Here is a 19,682-nt window from a genome sequence, read left to right on the forward strand (position 1 = left end):
GATAGATATACTGATAAATAATAAAATTATCGATGTCCATTACATATATACATACTGTATACATATAGTGTATACAACTTACCTGTTTATATAATAGTTTAAGCCTATGGTGTAACAAAGGAAACAGAGCACAGAAGTATGAATTGTAGACATTAATGGTCTTTTATAGGTTTTATAACAACGGTGGAACAAACATTACTTAAGCAATCGTATGACAATATAATGCACGATTATATACAGTAAATTTACCTTTTGTATGCAGATATTCACAGATCTTCCCAGTGTTTCTTCAACACTCCAGTATTTTTGTGGAGGGGATCATTTGGATCACACACAGCTATCCTGTGGTACACGGCTCCAGTGAGGTGTTCAGTAGACATAATTTCCAGAACCCAACCTCCCCAACACGCATTACCAGCACGACTTAATGATGATGCAAATGCCTGGGGAGTGGGGATGTCGCTAGGCGGTGCGCGACATTTTGGAACATTCTGCATTGCGTAGAGACAAGCGTGCAGGGTGTGCGGGATGACAAACCACCCCGCTCATTCAGTGTGGCCACCCACATAGGATTTAGTGTGTTTTATCGTGTCGCCTTATCCATCCCCGTTCAAGTCGTTCCGCTCGTCGCGTTCGGTGAGACCTGTACCCTAAGAGACACACCTCGTTTTATTATTTAAGTGACAGTCAAATTTCCACCCATACGAGATACTGGAAGGCTAGCAAATGCCTTTATACAATTATGAAGATTATCCTAAACTTCGTTTACGTGAATTCCAAGAGATACACAGAAAGCTAAAGAAACAACGAAGTCCAAAGGAGAATTGACGGAATCATTTAATAAGAAGGCAAAAGAATCAAATATCAACTTAGGTGATACTGTTTATGACATTATTCTTACTAAAGAAAAACTGTCACCGAAATTTGAAGGCCCATGCACAGTAATTAAGAGAACAACCAATAAGGTATGGATTAAGTCACTATTGAGTGGCGAAGAAAAAGAAATTCATAGTGCTCACTTGAAAAGGGTATCAAGAAATTTGGCTTGCAATTATAAAACATTGGATACGACCGAAAAGCCTAGCACGTACGATGAAAGTAAACCGGAAGAAACTAATACATACCGGAATAAACTTCGATCGCATGCCAAACAGACAAACATAGGTGCAACTACAGCATTTACTATAACAAGGCATTTACATGACCTAGGAATCGATTTAGACTCCTTTTATAGGTAATATGTTGAACACGTCGAAATAACTGAAATGTTCATCATCACTATCATCACCTTTAGCATGACTTGCTACCATCAGTGAATCAGCTATCTAATAAAGTTATTCTCTCGGTAAGTAAAGATGAGGAGAATTATTCTATGGATCCTCCTGTACATGATCATATCAAAAGGATCTCAACGTGTAAGACAAGGTTACCTCATTGCACCCACAGACTCTGTCGTGCAAGACATAGTGAGTAATGAAATTAGTTTTGACGTACTGTACAACCTACCACTCATGTTGGAAAATATAGCAGGGCCACCTAGGTCTTTACAAGCAGTAATTAGAAGCTCTTCCTCAGATGTTCACCAAACACAAGAAGTGGCTGAAATAATTAAGTTAGCGGACTGGAAGCTAGAACATGATAAGTACATTGTGCTCACCATGATCCAGGACATCCCATCGCGTGGGAGTGACATGATTAGGGAAACAAACAACATCACAAATACACGTAACAAACGTGGTTTGTTTGATCTTTTTGGATTGGCTACAGACAATGATCTTGAAGAAATAAATAACAAATTTAACAAATTTTCACAAATTCTCTCATATCAGCATAAGCTAGCTGATACCCAGAACATTGTAATGATGACGATTATAAAGAACCTACGAAAGACAGATGAATCAACTCAAGAAATTGTTGAGAAAGTATATGCACTAGAAGAAAACAATACACTTTTCCAACACCTCTCAGTGGTCATGGAACATTTTGACATAATAATACTTCAGTTAGACAATACTAGAGCTCATTATCAGTCTTTTATGAAAGAAATTGCTAATACTGGTAACGGAAGGAACACGATTAATTTACTTCCCATTCACAATCCACGTCAAATAATCCACGTCAAGGCGTAATTAAGCATGGTTTGAAGCCTTCGTTTAAGGAAAGAAATCTGATGTTATGTTATCCATACTTAGAAGTAACACTCATACCAACATCAGTTGTAGTTCATGTACCATTTATAACAGATGATTTTTTTCACGGTCTATCAAATATACCCTTTTCCTTCTAAAAATGATGACTCATTAATCACCATCAACACCAAAACAGAAGCCATCATGGTCTCCAAGACAACAACTGAACATAAATGTCGCACATCATTGCATGCATTTCACTTTTGTCTTGTGTACATCTTCACTTTTCATCCAGCTGAGGTAGCCCCTTGTGAAATGGCTGTCATGAAGGAACACAACATCCATCATCACTGTAATTTCGCATTTGCTCCAGATAAGCTCATCCATCATCAACTCATTAGAAATTCGCAATTTTTCTACGTCACTCAAAATACATCAGTTTTTGTGGCTTGCCCAGACACACATCCAGCCCATACATCAGCATTTGGTTTATACGTATCGCCGGATTACTGTGCAGTCCTAACACCTTCACCGTCCACATTACATACTAAAAACCACTATGCTATTCTCAACCACACTCATAAGCGCTTCCAACCATTACTCAAAATGAACTTCGAATACACACATTAAGTTGACTTCACCCAAGTTAAACCATGCAACTGATAAATCAAACAATGCAACCTTGGGACGAATACAGTAGGATTATGTTCGATCCCTATTATGTTTATAGCCCAGCTCTAGTCATGTTTATAATTTTCTCTATTATATTTGCTATATTACTATTGGCTATGCAAAGAATGGAAGCTAGTATTGCTAACTTCGAATCTGTTTTCAGAGGCAGTATCTTACAAGCGAGACCATCTGAGTAAATAGTGTAATACTGTATGTATGTTTTATATAAAATAACAAAATATGGGGTTACATATAGTACAGTCTACTTTAATTACAAACAGCGCAACATAATTCTGCCAATATACATGTATTAATTTTTTGTTACATAATTATGTCTCATGTATAGAGATAGCAAGTCCATCACATACAAGTAACCACTGTAGACTTGCCATTGTATTACTATTATATTGCTATTGTATTAATATTTACACACACACACACACACACAGGGAGTCAGGGAGACCAGACGTGCGACGTCGGCTCTCCATACTGAGCCAGCACAGCCAGTGGCATTACCTAAATTTGTATCTTTATATGAGTCAAGCTCTGTACCAAGTTAGACTAAATGATTTTTCATTATTAAAATAAAAAAAATAAGAAGTTTAAACAAGACTTGTTCAAACAGAAAAGAGAACCGAGAGGTGAAAGAATGCGCTCAGTCAGCTGAGGTTTGTTTAGACTACAGCTGCACGGGGAATGTAAGTACATTTACTCTGTGCTTTTAGTATTGCAAAATGGACACATACTTTAGTAAAGCAAAATTTGGAAAAGTAAAGGGATAAAGGTAGAAAGCAAGATGATGATTTCTACAAAGAACTGGTTGAAGTGGAGACTCACAATAGACTGGTTGAACGTGTACACAACTGGAAATGGCTTTCAAAAATGAAACTGATGATATAAAGAAGCAGATGCACTTGCAAAAGGAAGAAATAGAAAAACTAGGAAGGGAGGCGAACAAGAAAGACACAACCATCAGTGAACTAACAGTGGAATTGAGTACACATAGGATGAAAATGAGTAAAATGGCAAATACAGTAGTCAATCACGAGAGTATTATGGAAGAGTTCAAAAATGATACAGAGACAATTAGGCAAGTAAGCAGTCTGATAGACCAGAGCAATGACATTAAGATAACACAGATGAATGAAGCAGTGCAAAGCTACAAAATGATGTGGAAACCATGTATGCTGAAATGGTGAAAATAAAGAAAGACTTAGAAACAAGGGTGGAGGAAAAAAGCATTAAAAAGGAAGTGAAAAGAATAATCCAAAACAATCCAAGGTGAGTCAGAGATTCAGTAGATATAAACAAATCTATAGTAATCACTGGCATAGAAGATGAAGAAGTGAAAAACAAGATCACAAGAGACAAAAAGGAGATGGCAAATGTAATGAACTTACTGAAAGAAGTATCAGAGGAAATCTGTAATAAAGACATAGAGGAACACAAAAGGTTAGGGAAATACGAGAAAAGCAAGACAAGACCTCTAAAGGTGACTTTCCAGAGTGTAAACACTGTGGGGGAGATACTAAAAAATGCAAAGAATCTTATGGAAAAAGAGGAGTTCAAAAATGTATGGATAAAAAGATGCCTAACACAAGAGGAACTGGAATTACTGAAAGAGAAGAGGGAGGAAGCAAAAACAAAAAAATGAGAGATGATCAGAAGAGGAGAACACATTTTTTTTTTACAAAGTAGTAGGATTGCAGGTACGAAAGTGGTACACAAACAGGAGGGAATAAAAAGGAGGAAGGTAGTAGAACCATGTCATAACAAGTATATAAACAAGATGATAAAGTTGATGTACTCAAATGTGGATGGAATGGTATCTAAATTACTAGAGATGAATGATTATGTCAGAGAAAATGAACCACAAATAATATGCCTAACTGAAACAAAATTAACACCAAGGATATCCAATGACATACTAAACTTAGAGGAATACAATATATGGAGAAGAGACAGAAATTTAAAAAAAGGAGGAGGAATTATACTATTAACTAAGAAAAATCTGAAAGTCAATGAAATAAAACTAGATATACCATCACAATTAGAACTGATTACAGTAGAGATCAACACATCTGAAGGGAAAGTAATTGTACCCAATTTGTACATGCCACCCAGATCAAAAACATAGGAAAGAGACGAATATGAGGACCAGGCAGAGAGTGCAATTCAGAGTTTAAGATCATTACTACATAAAATGGAAGAGAAATCGGAAAGAATTATACTAACTTGAGATTTTAATACAAATATAAATTGGAATACTCTAGATATAATTAGCCAAGAAAGCTGTTGGGACCAAAAGCTCCCGGATCTCGTGCAAGAGTTTTTCCTAACGCAACATGTGAGGGAAACCGTCAGAAAAAGAGGACTCGATGTCCCTTCAATGCTAGATCTAATATTTACTAGGCAAGAAAATTATACTGACAGTTTAATATATCACCCTCCACTCGGCAAAAGCGATCATGCAGTACTAAATTACAACTTCAGGATAGCATATGACATAGGTAACAGCAATAAAAGTTACAAAAAGAGCCTGAACTATAAAAGGAGAAATTATCAAGACCTAAAGAAGTATTTCTTAGAAGTTCATTGGGAAAATGAGCTTAGAGGACAAGACTTAAATGCTGTATATAAAAAGTTCTGTGAATTTTATGAAATAGGAGTCCAGAAGTACATTCCACAGCACAAAGAAGCAGATTAGAAAATACAGAAATGGTTCAATACAGAATGTAAAAAATCAAAAGAAAGAAGAGATTTGTTGTGGAATGGATACAGGAGACACAATTAGTGAAAGGGCGTATAATAATTACAAACAGGCAAGAAACGATTATACAAGAATAAGGAGGGAAGCCCAAAAATAGTTTGAGGAGGATATAATAAATAAAAGTAGTGATCAACCAAAGCCGTTTTACGGCTACATCAGAAGCAAAACCAAAGTAAAAGATATAATACAATCCATTACGGACGAGGGAATCACTTATACACAAGAGAAAGATATTTGTGAAGCACAAAATAAGAATTTCCAATTAATTTTTACAGAAGAAAAAAATTTTGAGAGGGACTATGTGGAACATGCATGTCCACACATACTACCAGATATACAAACAGCAGAAAAAGTAATACAGGAGGAGTTAAGTAAATTAGACAGAGGAAAAGCAAGTGGTCCTGATGAAATTTCATGTTGGGTACTACGAGAATGTGCAAAAGGAGTTAAGTAAACCATTATTTTTAATTTTCAAGAAATCCTTGAGTCAAGGTAAATTACCTGATATTTGGAAGAAAGCAAATATTGTCCCCTTATTCAAGAAAGGAAATAGACAAAATCCACTCAACTACTGACCGGTACCACTGACCAGTGTTGTAAGCAAGGTATTAGAAAAGCTTATAAGAAAAGTTTGGGTAAATCATCTATAAGAACACAGTACGATAACAGAAAGACAGTTTGGTTTCAGAAAAGGAAATCATGTGTTACTAATATGTTGGGCTTCTATGACAAAGTAACAAACACAATACAGGAAAGAGAAGGATGGGTGGACAGTATCTATTTAGATTTCAAGAAAGCATTTGACACAGTACCACACCAAAGACTTTTATGGAAACCGTACCATCAAGGAGGAATTCGAGGCAAACTGTTTTGTTGGATGCAAGATTTTCTCATAAAAAGAGAAATGAGAACAGTACTAAGAGGAAACTACTCATCATGGAAAGAAGTGACTAGTGGAGTACCACAGGGTTCAGTGCTGGCACCAATCATGATTTTAGTGTATATAAATGATATAAACAGTAACACTGGAAATGAGAGCTATCTAAATATGTTTGCAGATGATGCAAAAATACAAAGGAGAATTACTGACAGACTCTTGTAAAGAGCTACAAGAAGAATTAAATAAACTTCATGAATGGAGTAATACATGGCAAATGGAATTCAATGTGGACAAGTGTCATGTAATCAAGTTTGGTAAAAGTGGAAAAAGACCTGATTGGGATTATAAGTTAGGATATAAAACCCTATACACATCAGAAAGAGAGAAGGACCTAGATGTGATTGTCAATAACAGACTATCTCCGGCTGACCACATCAACGAGAAGGTACGGAACATGTATACACTGCTTGCAAATATGAGAATAGCATTGACATACATAAATGAAGACATGCTAAGAAGGATAATAACATCATTCATTAGACCAACCCTGGAATATGCATCAGTAGTCTAGAGTCCTCCTCTCAAAAAACACATAGACAAGATTGAAAAAGTTCAAAGGGCCGCTACAAGATGGATACCAAGCTTAAGGGACCTAAGCTACGAAGAAAGACTAAATAAACTGAATCTACCAACACTACAGGAGAGAAGGAAAAGAGGTGACATGATAATGCTATATAAGTGCGTATCAGGGAAGGAGAAAATAGACATAAATGATTACTTAACATATGGCGAAGCATCAACAAGAGAACAATGCAAAAAACTGCATAAGAAGAGAGGTGATAAAGACGTAAGGAAATTCAGTTTCCCAAACAGAGCAATTGATCAATGGAATGCACTACCGAATGAAATAGTGTGTGCCAAAACAATTCACAAATTTAAGGATTTTTACGATAAATATGGTTTAAGACACGGGACAGTACGAGCTTGACTCATTCCTGTAAAGATACAATTAGGTAAGAACAATTAGGTAAAAACACACACACACACACACACACACACACACACACACACACATATATATATATATATATATATATATATATATATATATATATATGTATGATGAAGGAAGGATAGTTTGTGAACAGTGAGGATATTAAAGATGCATGGAGAGAGCATTATAACCGGTTGTTGAATGAGGAGTTTGACTGGGACAGGGAAGGTTTGGAGCCAGCAGATCCAGTGTCTAGCCCTTGGCCTTTGATTGATACTGCTACTGTGAGTGAGGCAATAGGCAGGATGAGGGTGGGGAAGGCAGCAGAAGTGTGTGGGTTGACTGCCGAAATGTTGAAGGCCTCAGGCGATATAGGGATGAGTTTAGTCACTGACCTGATAAATAGAATTATTTATGAGTGTGTTGTCCCAGATGATTGGCTGAAGAGTGTAATTGTAAATGTGTATAAAGGGAAGGGTGATGCCCTGGAAAGAGGAAATTATAGAGGTATAAAGCTTTTAGATCAGATAATGAAGATAATGGAGAGAGTTTTAGAAGGTATGATTAGAGAAAGAGTGAATATTGATGAGATGCAGTTTGGGTTATGCCAGGTAGGGGGACCACTGATGCCATATTCATTGTTCAACAGCTTCAGGAAAAATATATTGGTAAGAGAAGGGATCTTTATTTTGTTTTTGTTGATTTGGAAAAGGCCTTTGACAGAGTCCCTAGAGAGGTGGTGAAGTGGGCAATGAGAAAGCTTGGCATGGAGGAGTGGCTGGTTAGGGTGGTTATGGCCATGTATGTGGGTGCTCACACCCAGGTGAGAGTGAATGGAGATTTGAGTGATGAGATTTCCGTGAATGTTGGTGTGCATCAGGGGTCAGTCTTGAGTCCCATGTTGTTTATCATGGTACTTGAAGCCCTTTCACGTGACTTTAGAAACGGACTCCCGTGGGAGTTGTTGTATGCTGATGATTTGGTGTTGATTGCAGAGAATGAAAGGGAGGCGGAGGAAAGGTTTAGGAAGTGGAGAGATGGTGTGGGGCAAAAGGGTTTAAGGGTAAATGCAGATAAAACAAAAGTGATGATATCTAGGGTTGGTGGCTGTACTGTCAAAGACGAGGGAGAGTGGCCATGTGCAGTTTGCCACAAGGGCGTGGGAAGTAATTCCATCTTGTGTGGTGTGTGTGATAAATGGGTGCATAAGAGATGTAGTGGTATCAGAGGTAGACTGCGAGATAATGCTGATTTTATGTGTACGGCGTGTCGGGGTGAGCAGGTGGAGATTGTCAGACATGAAAGGATTGAACTTGCTGGTGAATCTCTTGAGTGTGTGGAAGAGTTTTGTTATTTGGGAGACATTGTGCTGGAGGTGGGGCTGGAGCTAGCTCTGTGGCTAGGGTGAGAAGTGGTTGGAAGAAGTTCAGGGAGCTCTTGCCTCTCCTGACATTGAGAGGGCTCTCCCTACGTGCTAAGGGGTCTTTGTATGCAGCATGTGTTAGGAGTGTAATGCTGTATGGCAGTGAGACCTGGGCAGTGAAGGAGGAAGATATTCGCCGGCTCAGACGTACAGAAATGACAATGATTAGGTGGATGTGCAGTGCGTCCCTGCGTTTAAGGCCGGGAGGGGCTGGGTTTACAATGGAAGAGTTGAGAGGTAGGATGGGACTGGAGTGTATTAGTGTTGTGATGAGGAGAGGTAGATTGAGGTGGTTTGGACATGTGGAGAGGATTGGGGATGATAATTGGGTGAGGAAGGTGAGAAGTGTTAATATTGGGGGTGGAGTTATGAGGGGTAGACCGAGAAAGACATGGGATGAGGTCATTAAGTGTGATCTTAGGGTTAAGGGACTGAACAGGGAGGCTGCAATGGATCGTGCAGCGTGGGGAGCCGCCATTAGGTGACCAAGGCCGACACATGCAAGCATGTTGGAGCCTTTAAAAACGAAACGAAACGAAAACGAAACGAATCGAAACGATATATATATATATATATATATATATATATATATATATATATATATATATATATATATATATATATATTGTATATATGTATAATGTATATATGTAGTATACATGTAAAATTGTTATACAGTACGATTATGCTGCTATAATGTTAACATGTTTCTGCAGTTATGTTGCCATATTCAGTTTTACAATATTGTAACAAATACCATGTATTTACATTAATTTATTTATTTGACATCAAGATATGTCGTAGGTCTGACAGTTTGGCCTGACCGAGTGATATATAGGCATTAATATAACATATGTAATAGTTATAGACATATAATAATTATAGGCATTTGTATGTCACATATAAAAGTAATAGATATGTAATAATTATAGGCATAGGTATATATCTCACAGCACAAGAGGTACCAGTTGCACAACATGCAGTGTCTACTGTTCAGTCAGAGACATACACATCCTCTAGCCAGAATGCGAACAGAATGTATGACAAACATTTTCCAGACAATCGATAATCCCATTATGCAGTAAACATGTAGGGTAAATGGTGAAAGCCGGTTAGCCCATGTGGCGGAAAATTATCAGACATTATACACATCTCTACCAAGCAGTATATATTCCTGTAAGTCAGGTATAGCAGTCAGAGAACCTGAGAGCACCAGTGAAGGCAGAAAGGGATTGAAGAGATAGGATAGTGTAGGAGGTTCGCCATCAAGCTACGTTACTCTGTCCATCACACCAATGATATAACTGTGTCACAATACAGCCCCATAACCCAAGAGTGTCTATCCCTCACCTATGATACAAGAGAGACAGAGAAGATACCTAAACCCACAATGAGCTATGCAACACCTCACGACTTTATACTGGCAGCAACGATTCCCCACATCATCCACATTATCGACACTGGCTTTCACCTATGTACCTGGCTACCTACATACCTCCCTTTCTAATCCTGTCAGTATGGTCAGTTATTATCCAAGACTTGATCGAAACCTTTACTACGTTTCTGGTAAATCTAATATAGTTGCAGATACTCTTTCACGTCATTTAACTATGGCAGTCTCACCATATCAACCAGGTAAAGTTCCTTACACCGCTCAAACCTCAGATGTTGTCTGTAGTTGTCAACGCACAGACGCTCTGTGGTTTCAGGCTATTTACTTCCTAGAGTCAGGAGACACTTCCACCTTACCTACTTTGCCAGCATCAGTAGATGAACTCCTGTTAGACAATGATATCCCCCCTCCCTTACCGGTAGGGACATACCTAATAGAGAGGTACGTCAACTCGCTTTTCCCACTGAATTAATACCTGCAGTACTCCACATCATCCATAGCACACCTCGTGCTTCTCATCCGGGAAAAGAGCAGTGTCTGAGACAAGCACGTCGTTCATTTTATTGGCCTTCTATGCGTAAGGACATGAATGTTCACTGTGATGCCCCGCTACAGGGGGTCACCTTGACGTGGTGGCGAGGCTTGAAGCGTGGTTTGCGGTCCCACCTACTTTGGAGGCAAGCCTACCTTTGTAGGGTTCGGTATTTGTCGGCCTCGTGGACCAAGCACCCCCTACATCACAGGTGGAGGAGGCCTGGTGGTGATGTTAGTCCGTGCCCATTGCCATCTAGTCCTGGGGGTTGAGCGATGCTGCACAATGCACCCTGCAGCTATACCTCATACCAATTAATCTGGCCAGGCATGTATGGCAACACTGTTCCTGCCGAGATTCTGATTGGCTGGAGGTGTTTGTTCGATTTCGTTGTTGCTTAAACCGACACTTTCTATATTATCAGATATGATGCTGATTTTGTCGACAGTACAATCGTCAAAAGCAATAAGAAATCCGTTATATACTTAACAACAATGAAATTTGCGTAGGAAGATAGAAATATGAGTCAACAAAGTATCATAACAGTCCAAGTCAAGGTCAGCATTCGAACAATTCCTTTAAATTTCCGACACTCGATTATATAACAGAAAATTAAGGAAACCTGCTTATTCTAAGCGTTGGTGTAACACACATTTAAATTCTAAGATCAGTCCGCACCCTTTAACGGTCCCACAACTCTGAATAATTAAAAGTTCTAATGAAAAGACGAGTTGTGCGGGGAGGGAGGTTTGAAAAAATTTCGAAAATCAAAGTAGGCTAAAGGAAAACTATTTCATTTTATCTCCTCTATTATCACAGTACAGACTGATCTTAAAATTTAAATGTGTGTTACACCAACGCTTAGATTAAGCAGGTTTCCTTAATTTTCTGTTATATTATCGAGTGTCGGAGATTTAAAGGAATTGTTCGAATGCTGACCTTGACTTGGACTGCTATAATACTTTGTTGACTCATATTTCTATCTTCCTATGCAAATTTCATATTCAGCATCATATCTGATAATAAAGAAAGTATCGGTTTAAGCAACAACGAAATCGAACAAACACCTGCAGCCAGTCAGAATCTCGGCAGTAACAGTGTTGCCATACATGCCTGGCCAGATTAATTGGTATGAGGTATAGCAATGCACCTCTTTGGTCCCTTATTCTGGCTAGATGGGCGGCCTGGTTGAGCCCGACTACTGTAGGTCAATTGGCTGGTCATGCATTGGCTAGGGTCAAGTGGGCACTGGGAGGCCTGGTGGCTCCTATCGTCCTGGAGTCACCCTTGCCTGGGTCCCCCAGTGGTTACCTGCTTAAACTCCTCCGCTACCCCTGGGGTTGTCAGTGACTCATTCCCTGACATATGACCTCCCCCTGTTGGGCTCCATGGTGGGTGGGGGGGGTGGGGGAATGAAGGTTTTTGTTATGTATTATGGATTGTTTAGTTGATCCACCTCCTGCACATTTTAACAAGTTCTTAGTCGTACGTGGTCCTGCTGGGGTAGACCTCCGGAAATGTGACATTTTCCGAACCCATCGAGAACTGGTCACTGCATGTGGTGCGACCCCTAAAGTTGTTCCACAGGCTGATGGCAGTTTGTTGGTAGAGGTGTCTGACCCTTCTCAGAATGAGACCATTCTATCTTTATCAGAGCTTTCTGGTCAGTCAGTTACATGTTCCCCCCATGCTTCACTGAATCATTCTTGTGGTGATGTCTATGCTAAGGAACTCCTGGCTTTGATGAGGCATGCCTTGTTGAAGAGTTGTCTGCCCAGAATGTAATAAAGATAGAGAGGATTAAGAAGAAGATAAATGGTGACCTTGGGCCAACTCCATCCTTGATTGTGACCTTTGATTCCTTGAGCCTCCCTGCTGTTCTTAATGCTGCATGGTACCAGTACAAAGTTAGGCCATATGTCCCTATGCTTCGTAGATGTTTCCACTGTCAGCGTTTCGGTCATATTGGCCGGACTTGTAGGCACCTGGCTGTAGGTCTTCCAGCAGTCTGTGCATCATGTAGTTTAGATGTTCATGAGGGTGTGGAATGCCCTGGACCTGTATCTTGTGTCAATTGTGGTGGTAAGCATGCTGCTTTTTCTAAATCTTGTGATCGTTACAAAATGGAACATGAAATTTTGTCTCTCAGAGCCTCTGAGAGACTGAGTTTTACTGAAGCTAAGACCCGTATCTTGTCTATGTATGTCCACCCTGGCCTTTCCTTTGCTTCTATTCTTTCTAGGTCAAAGCCTGTTGTGTGCTGTCATGGAGTCCCGGCTCCACATTCTAACCCTCCTCCTCGTCCCTTGTCTGATACCAGACGTCCTACTACTCTTCCTCGTGGTCGCTCAGAGACTCCAGTACCTTTGCAGTCTGCGTCTCGTCCGGCTGCTGCTCCTGTACCGGTTGTTACTCCTGTACAGAGTGCTACTACTGTACCAGCAGCTGCCCCTGTACCGGCTGCTACTCCTGTACTGGCTGCTACTCCTGTACTAGCTGCTACTACTCTACCAACTGATACTCCTGTTCCGACTACTACTCCTGTATCAGCTGCTCTCCCATAACGGATGCTGCTCCTGTACCATCTGCTCGCTCTGCTACTAGTGTTCAGTCTACTCCACAGTGTGCCTCTACAGTTTCTAGTGCATCCTCAACTTCTGGCATGGAGATGGAGATTGCGTCTGCCAACCTCAAACGGGTGAGGAGTGAGGAGTCTTTGGGTGATTCCCCTCCACCTAAGGTTCAAACTTCTGTGCCGCATGAGGACTCTGAGGGAGCTCTTCGCTCGGCAACCCAGGCAGTGGTGGCGTCTAAGTCGGTGGGTGTTCTTGACGGTCTTTCTAAGATCCCAGTCCCTGCTTCTTGCTCAGGTGTGGCGGGGTCTGGGCCTTTGGATACTCAAAGGGCTCGGTTGCCTGCTCCCTCTGATCAGTCACCTGGCAGCCAGGCCTTGGTAGATTCAGTTGGGGAGGGTCTGGTTGGCACCAAGGTGCCAGCCAGACCCCCATGCGGGGATGTGGCCAGAACGAGTGGGTCTTCCAGGACCGTCTCTGTGCCTTGGGCTCATTCTGGCGATGGGTGGGACCGGTCTCGGGGTAAAGGCCCTTCCATCCATGAAAACTCTAAATCTTCAGTGATTTCTTGTTTGGTAAGGCAGAGCTCCATGCCAAGGAAGAAGGGCTTTTACACCATTCCCAGTGAGGTTGCTATATAGCCTTGATGTTTCTCATTTCATATTACTTATTACTACTCACTATGGCTCAACCAGTACCAAAATGTCTCCAATGGAATTGTAGAGGTGCCATGGCGAACTGGGAGGAATTGTAGATATTACTCTCTGCTCTGAGCCTGCTCTGTGTCTGTCTTCAGGAGACAGTGGTGGGGAATAGACAGTTGAGTTCTATTAGGGGATATGAGGTCTTCCATGCATCTCCTCCTGGCAGTCACAGAGGTGGATGTGCAATTTTGTGCCGTTCTGATGTTCCCTTTACTTCCTTTGCGATACAGTCTCCCCTTCAAGTTCTAGCAGTACAAATGCACGTTGGGAGGTGCTATAACATCTGTTGTCTGTACCTTCCACCTTCCATCCCTGTTATGCGTGCTGATCTGGAAACCCTTATCAGCCAATTTTCACCCCTTTTCCTTCTCCTTGGTGACCTTAATGGCCGCCATCCTTTGTGGAGTGACTCACTTTCAAATCCCTGGGGTGATCTTCTTATCTCTTTGGTTGGGGCTTTAGATTTGGTTGTCATAAACGATGGGAGACCGACCCATTTCCATGTTCAGACTGGCACGTACTCTGTCATTGACCTCACCATCTCCTCTGATTGTGCCCTTGATTTTTTTGGGAGGTTTTGGATGATCTACATGGTAGTAACCATTATCCTGTGTTGGTCCAGACTACTCGCTCTATTCCTGCAGCCCGTATGCCATGCTGGTGTCTGGATAGGACTGATTGGTCTCTCTTTGAGGAACTGTGTATTTGCCTACAGGGTTACTGATTTTTCAACTATCGACGATGCGAACGTTCTTTTACTACAACCATTTTCTCAGCGGGGGTTCCTTCTATCCCACGGATTTCTGGTGTTTTTTTGCTCGAGACCTGTGCCATGGTGGAATGACGACTGCTCTGTAGCAAAGGGAGCTTACAAAGTGGCTGCCTGTTGGTATTTTGCCGATCATGATGTTGTTTTTCTAAAAATCCAGTTTTGCAAAGAGTGCTCACTACAGATGGGTCATGAAGAATGCTCGCCGAAACTCGTGGAGGTCATAAGTTTCTATAGTTACGTCCTCTACTCCAATGCCTAGTGTGTGGAAAAAGGTAGGCAAGATTTCTGGTAGGTTCACGCCCCCTTCCCCACCGGTGTTGCGACTTCACGGAGACTTAGTGTCTGCACCTGATGCAGTAGCCTCTGCTTTTGCAGATCAGTTTTGCACTGTCTCAGAAAAGGATCCTTCTAGGCCAAATGCTAGCTTTCGTAGGAATCAGGAGAGGCTGGGTCTTGACTTTAGCTCTTGTGGCAGAGAACCATATAATTTAGACTTTAGCCTCTGAGAGCTGCGTGCTGCCCTCTCGGAGAGTGGTGACACTGCTCCTGCGCCTGACGACATTCCATACGCTATGCTACGTCATCTGCTGACTGATTCAATTCAATTCATATTGGGCCTTTTTAACAGGGTTTGGAGTGAGGGTTCTATTCCTAAGAGTTGGAAGTTGGATGTTGTCCTCCCCATTCCAATGCCTGGTAAGGACCATTCCCATATCTCCAGCTATCGTCCTATTAATTTGACATCATGGATGTGCAAACTATTTGAAAAGATGGTCAATATCAGGCTTATGTGGTTTCTGGAGAAGGGTTGTTTTCACTCTCCTTTGCAGAGTGGCTTCCGGAAATTACGGTGCACTTCAGACAACCTTATCAGGCTCGAGGCATCAAACTGTGAAGCTTTTGCCTCTAAGCAACATCTTGTGGCTGTGTTCTTTGACCATGAGAAGGCATATGACACTGCCTGGCACCATGGCATCCTCCAACAACTTCATGCCTTTGGTTTACATGGTCACCTGCCTGTGTTGCTTACAGACTTCTTGACTGATCGTGTGTTTCAGGTCCGTGAGGGTTCTACACTCTCTGCGCCACTGTACCAGGAGGAAGGTGTCCTACAGGGGAGTGTCTTAAGTGTTTCCTTATTTGCGATGGCCATCAATGATATTCTCAACACTGTGCCTACCGGGGTATCCTCATCTCTTTATGTGAATGAAAAGCTGTATGGTTTTCTGGCTCCCGCATGTCTGTCATTGTGCGGCGTATGCAACTTCCCTTGGACAAGATTTCTGCCTGGGCCACTTCCAAGGGTTTTCGATTTTCCTCTTCTAAGACTGTGGCTATACACTTCCGTATGATGAGAGGGGTACACCCAGACCCTGATCTCCAGCTTTGTGGCAGGTGACTCCGTTGTGTGGAAGAGACGAAATTCTTGGGCCTGACGTTTGACTGTCATTTGACTTGGGTTTCACACTTGACAAGTCATAAAGAATCATGTATGAAGGCTCTCAGTTTCTTGAGGGTTCTGTCCCATACCTCTTGGGGTGCTGATCAGAGGACGCTTTTTCATTTGTTTCAGGTTTCTGTAGCCTCCAAGCTGTCATATGGCTGCGAGATCTACTCCTCTGCCACAAAGGCCAGACTAAAAACTCTAGATGCTGTCTATCATGCTGGTCTTTGCCTTGCAACTGGGGCTTTTCGGTCATCTCCAAATCCCAGCTTGTTGGTAGAAGCTGGTGTGCCTCCCTTAGATCTACTGCGTCAGTCTGCTGCAGCACGGTGCTGGCTCTGAATTCATCACCTTCCAGACTCACTTGTCTGTGAGTGTGTGATGCAACAGTCTTGTTTTTTGCATTACAGTAGACACCCTCACATGCCTCGTCCGTTTGGCTCTAGGGTTCGGGATATCATGGAGGTGGTTGGTTTGTCGACAGTACCTGTCAGTCCTGTTCGGATCCCGAGGGTTGCTCCATGGATCTTGCCCATGGTGACCTTCTGCAAGTTTTTTTCAGACACAAAGGATTCTGTCGCTCGCCAGTGTCTTATACAGTTATTTTTAGAACATTCTTATAGTCATGGTGGACCTGTGCCTGTGTATACTGATGGCTCTAAATCCGCCTCTGGTGTTCGTTCTGGAGTGGTACGAAGTATTTCCCAATTTTAGTCGTGGAGGTAGCCTTCCTTTGGCTGCCTCAATTTTACTGCAAGTTATCAGCTATTGTTGTAGCCCTGAAGTTGGTATTTGTTCACCATGGCAATCATTTTACTCTTTTTAGCTACTCTCAAGGGGCACTTTTGGCCCTAGACTCTTTTAACTCTTCGCATCCTATAGTTGTAGCTATTTTGGAGTGGCTGTTCCTCATTTGTCATCGGGGGAAGAGAGTGGATTTCTGCTGGGTTCCTGCACATGTTGGTGTCATAGGTAATGAAAGGGTAAATGCACTTGCTAAGGCTGCAGCTTTGCAACCTGTACGTGCTCCTTGCCCTTTACCTGCTACTGATTTACGCACTTCAGTATTGTCTGCTGTTCGTGCTTGTTGGCAGTTACGGTGGGATAACGTTCCTGTCAGCAAGCTAAAGGAAGTCACCAAGTTCGTCTCTCAGAGAGTTTGTTTTACAATACCTTGTAAGTTAGTAACTGTTCTGGCTCGCCTTCGCATTGGACATACCAAGCTCACACACGAGTTCCTCGTGTGGAGGCGTGCAGCCATTCTGTGATGACTGTTTGGTTCCCCTTACTGTCAGGCATTTGCAGGTTGAGTGTCCCAGTTTGGGCGACTTACGTCGGAGGCTGCTATTGAGGCACCGAGGGGAGAGTGGTGTTTACTGTCTCTCTTCGATGCTTGAGGGAGAGCCTTGTACCCCTGGGGACGATGTGTTTTTATTTCTGAAGGAGGCTGGCCTCCTTCACCTCTTATGATTCCACTGTTTTTACTTTGATGTCTAGTTTTTATTATGGAGTTTTACTTTTTAATGTTTTTATATTTCTACTGCTTATATTTTTGCTTATACGGCACCATATGACCATGTTGTTGCGTTGCCATGCTTTCTATCAATCAATCAATCATTCAGTCAATCACTGTGATGCCTGTGTACCCTGTATTCGTCATAAAGGGTCAACCAGATCACATGTTCCACTTTACAATATCTAGTTCCATCATGCCCATGGGAAACTGTTTCTATTGACCTCCTTAAAAACTCTGGTGCAGAGTGTTTGTTTGGGGCAGCTGGTCATTTCTCACGTGACTGTGTTCTCATAGTTCTCCAAAACAAGACTGGTAAGAGTGTAGCATGTGCCTTCATTGATCATGTTGTTTGTCCATTCACTACACCATCAACCATTATTACTGATAATGGCTCGGAGTTCAACAATAGTCTTCTTGTTGAGATTTGTTAGCAGTATAACATCAATAAATGTAATGTCATACCCAATCATCCACCTTCCAATGGCCTTGCCGAAAGGCAAAATCATAAGGTTTTGGTGTGTTTGAGGTACTTAGGTTCTCAAAGCACTTGTTAGGATGAGCAGATAACCCAGGTAGCTGCATCTATCAACAGCTCCATGAATAAATCCATTGGCAAAACTCCATTCTTTGTCTTGTGTGGATCTGATAAATCTTTACCCTATTCAGTGCTATTATCAAACCTAGTTCACTGTATAACTTGGATGGTTGTGAGAGTGAAACTGACAGACTTTCTGAAAATACACCAGTATATGCAGGGTAAACTGGCCTTGTCTAAACAGAATACAGAATGAGCATAAAGTCTTTCCCTGATTATGAAAAATTCTATCTCAAAGAGCATTCAAGATAGAAACATGAATGTTGTAGAATTGTGTAGACGAATTCATAGAATTTTTTCAAACATATTTTACAGACAATTTCTCCTCTACAGGTGGCGCTGCAGTCATTTGTATAAAAATGGCGTCTATGAAGGAGAAAACGCAGTGTGTTTTGTGGTATCACGAAACAAAATCGCCAGTTACAGTTCAACGAAAATTCAGAAACGAGTATGAACGGGGTCCACCAGATGTTAAGAGTATCAAGCGTTGGTATGAGAGTTTAAAGAGACTGGCAGTGTTGGTGACCTCAGAAGAACTGGTAGGTCACACTCAAATGAAGAGACTGTTGATGCTGCGCATATTGCTTTTCAACACAGACCTCGCAAATCAACTCGTCGTGCTTCAACAGAACTCAGGATACCGCAGAGCACAGTGGTTAAAATTTTGCACAAACGTCTTCGTTTGCATGCGGACAAAGTGCAAATCGTTCAAGCTTTGGAGCCAAACGATTGTCCCCGACGTGCTGCTTTTGCTGAGGAGATTCTGCAACGAATTGGTGAGGGCAATGATTACCTTAAATGTGTTTTTTTTTTTTATGAGGCTATCTTTCACATCTCGGGGAAGGTAAACAGGCACAACGTTCGTATCTGGGGATCAGAGAACCCACATGTTGTGTTAGAGCACCAGTGTGACAGTGGTAAAGTGAATGTTTGGTGCGGTCTACTGCATAACTCGGTTAGTGGACCTTTCTTCTTTGCTGAGCCACCATTTCAGCAAACGTTTACCTGGACATATTGGAGCTTTACGCTGCACCTCAGTTAGAAGAGTTTCAGTCCCGGTTTTCCAACAAGATGGTGCACCGCCACACTGGAGTTTAGCTGTCCATCAGGGCTTGAACACAACCTTTCCAAACTGATGGATTGGGAGAGATGGTCCAATACTGTGGCCCCCACGTTCACCAGACATTACCCCTCTTGACTTCTTTTTGTGGGTGTATACGAAGGACAAAGTGTACGGTTCACCAGTTCCTCATCTTGAAACTTTGACGGCAAGGATAGCGCAGGC

Source organism: Coenobita brevimanus, chromosome 80 (assembly GCF_032717465.1).
Source record: "Coenobita brevimanus isolate Jiangsu-jjx chromosome 80, ASM3271746v2, whole genome shotgun sequence".
NCBI lineage: Eukaryota > Metazoa > Arthropoda > Malacostraca > Decapoda > Coenobitidae > Coenobita > Coenobita brevimanus.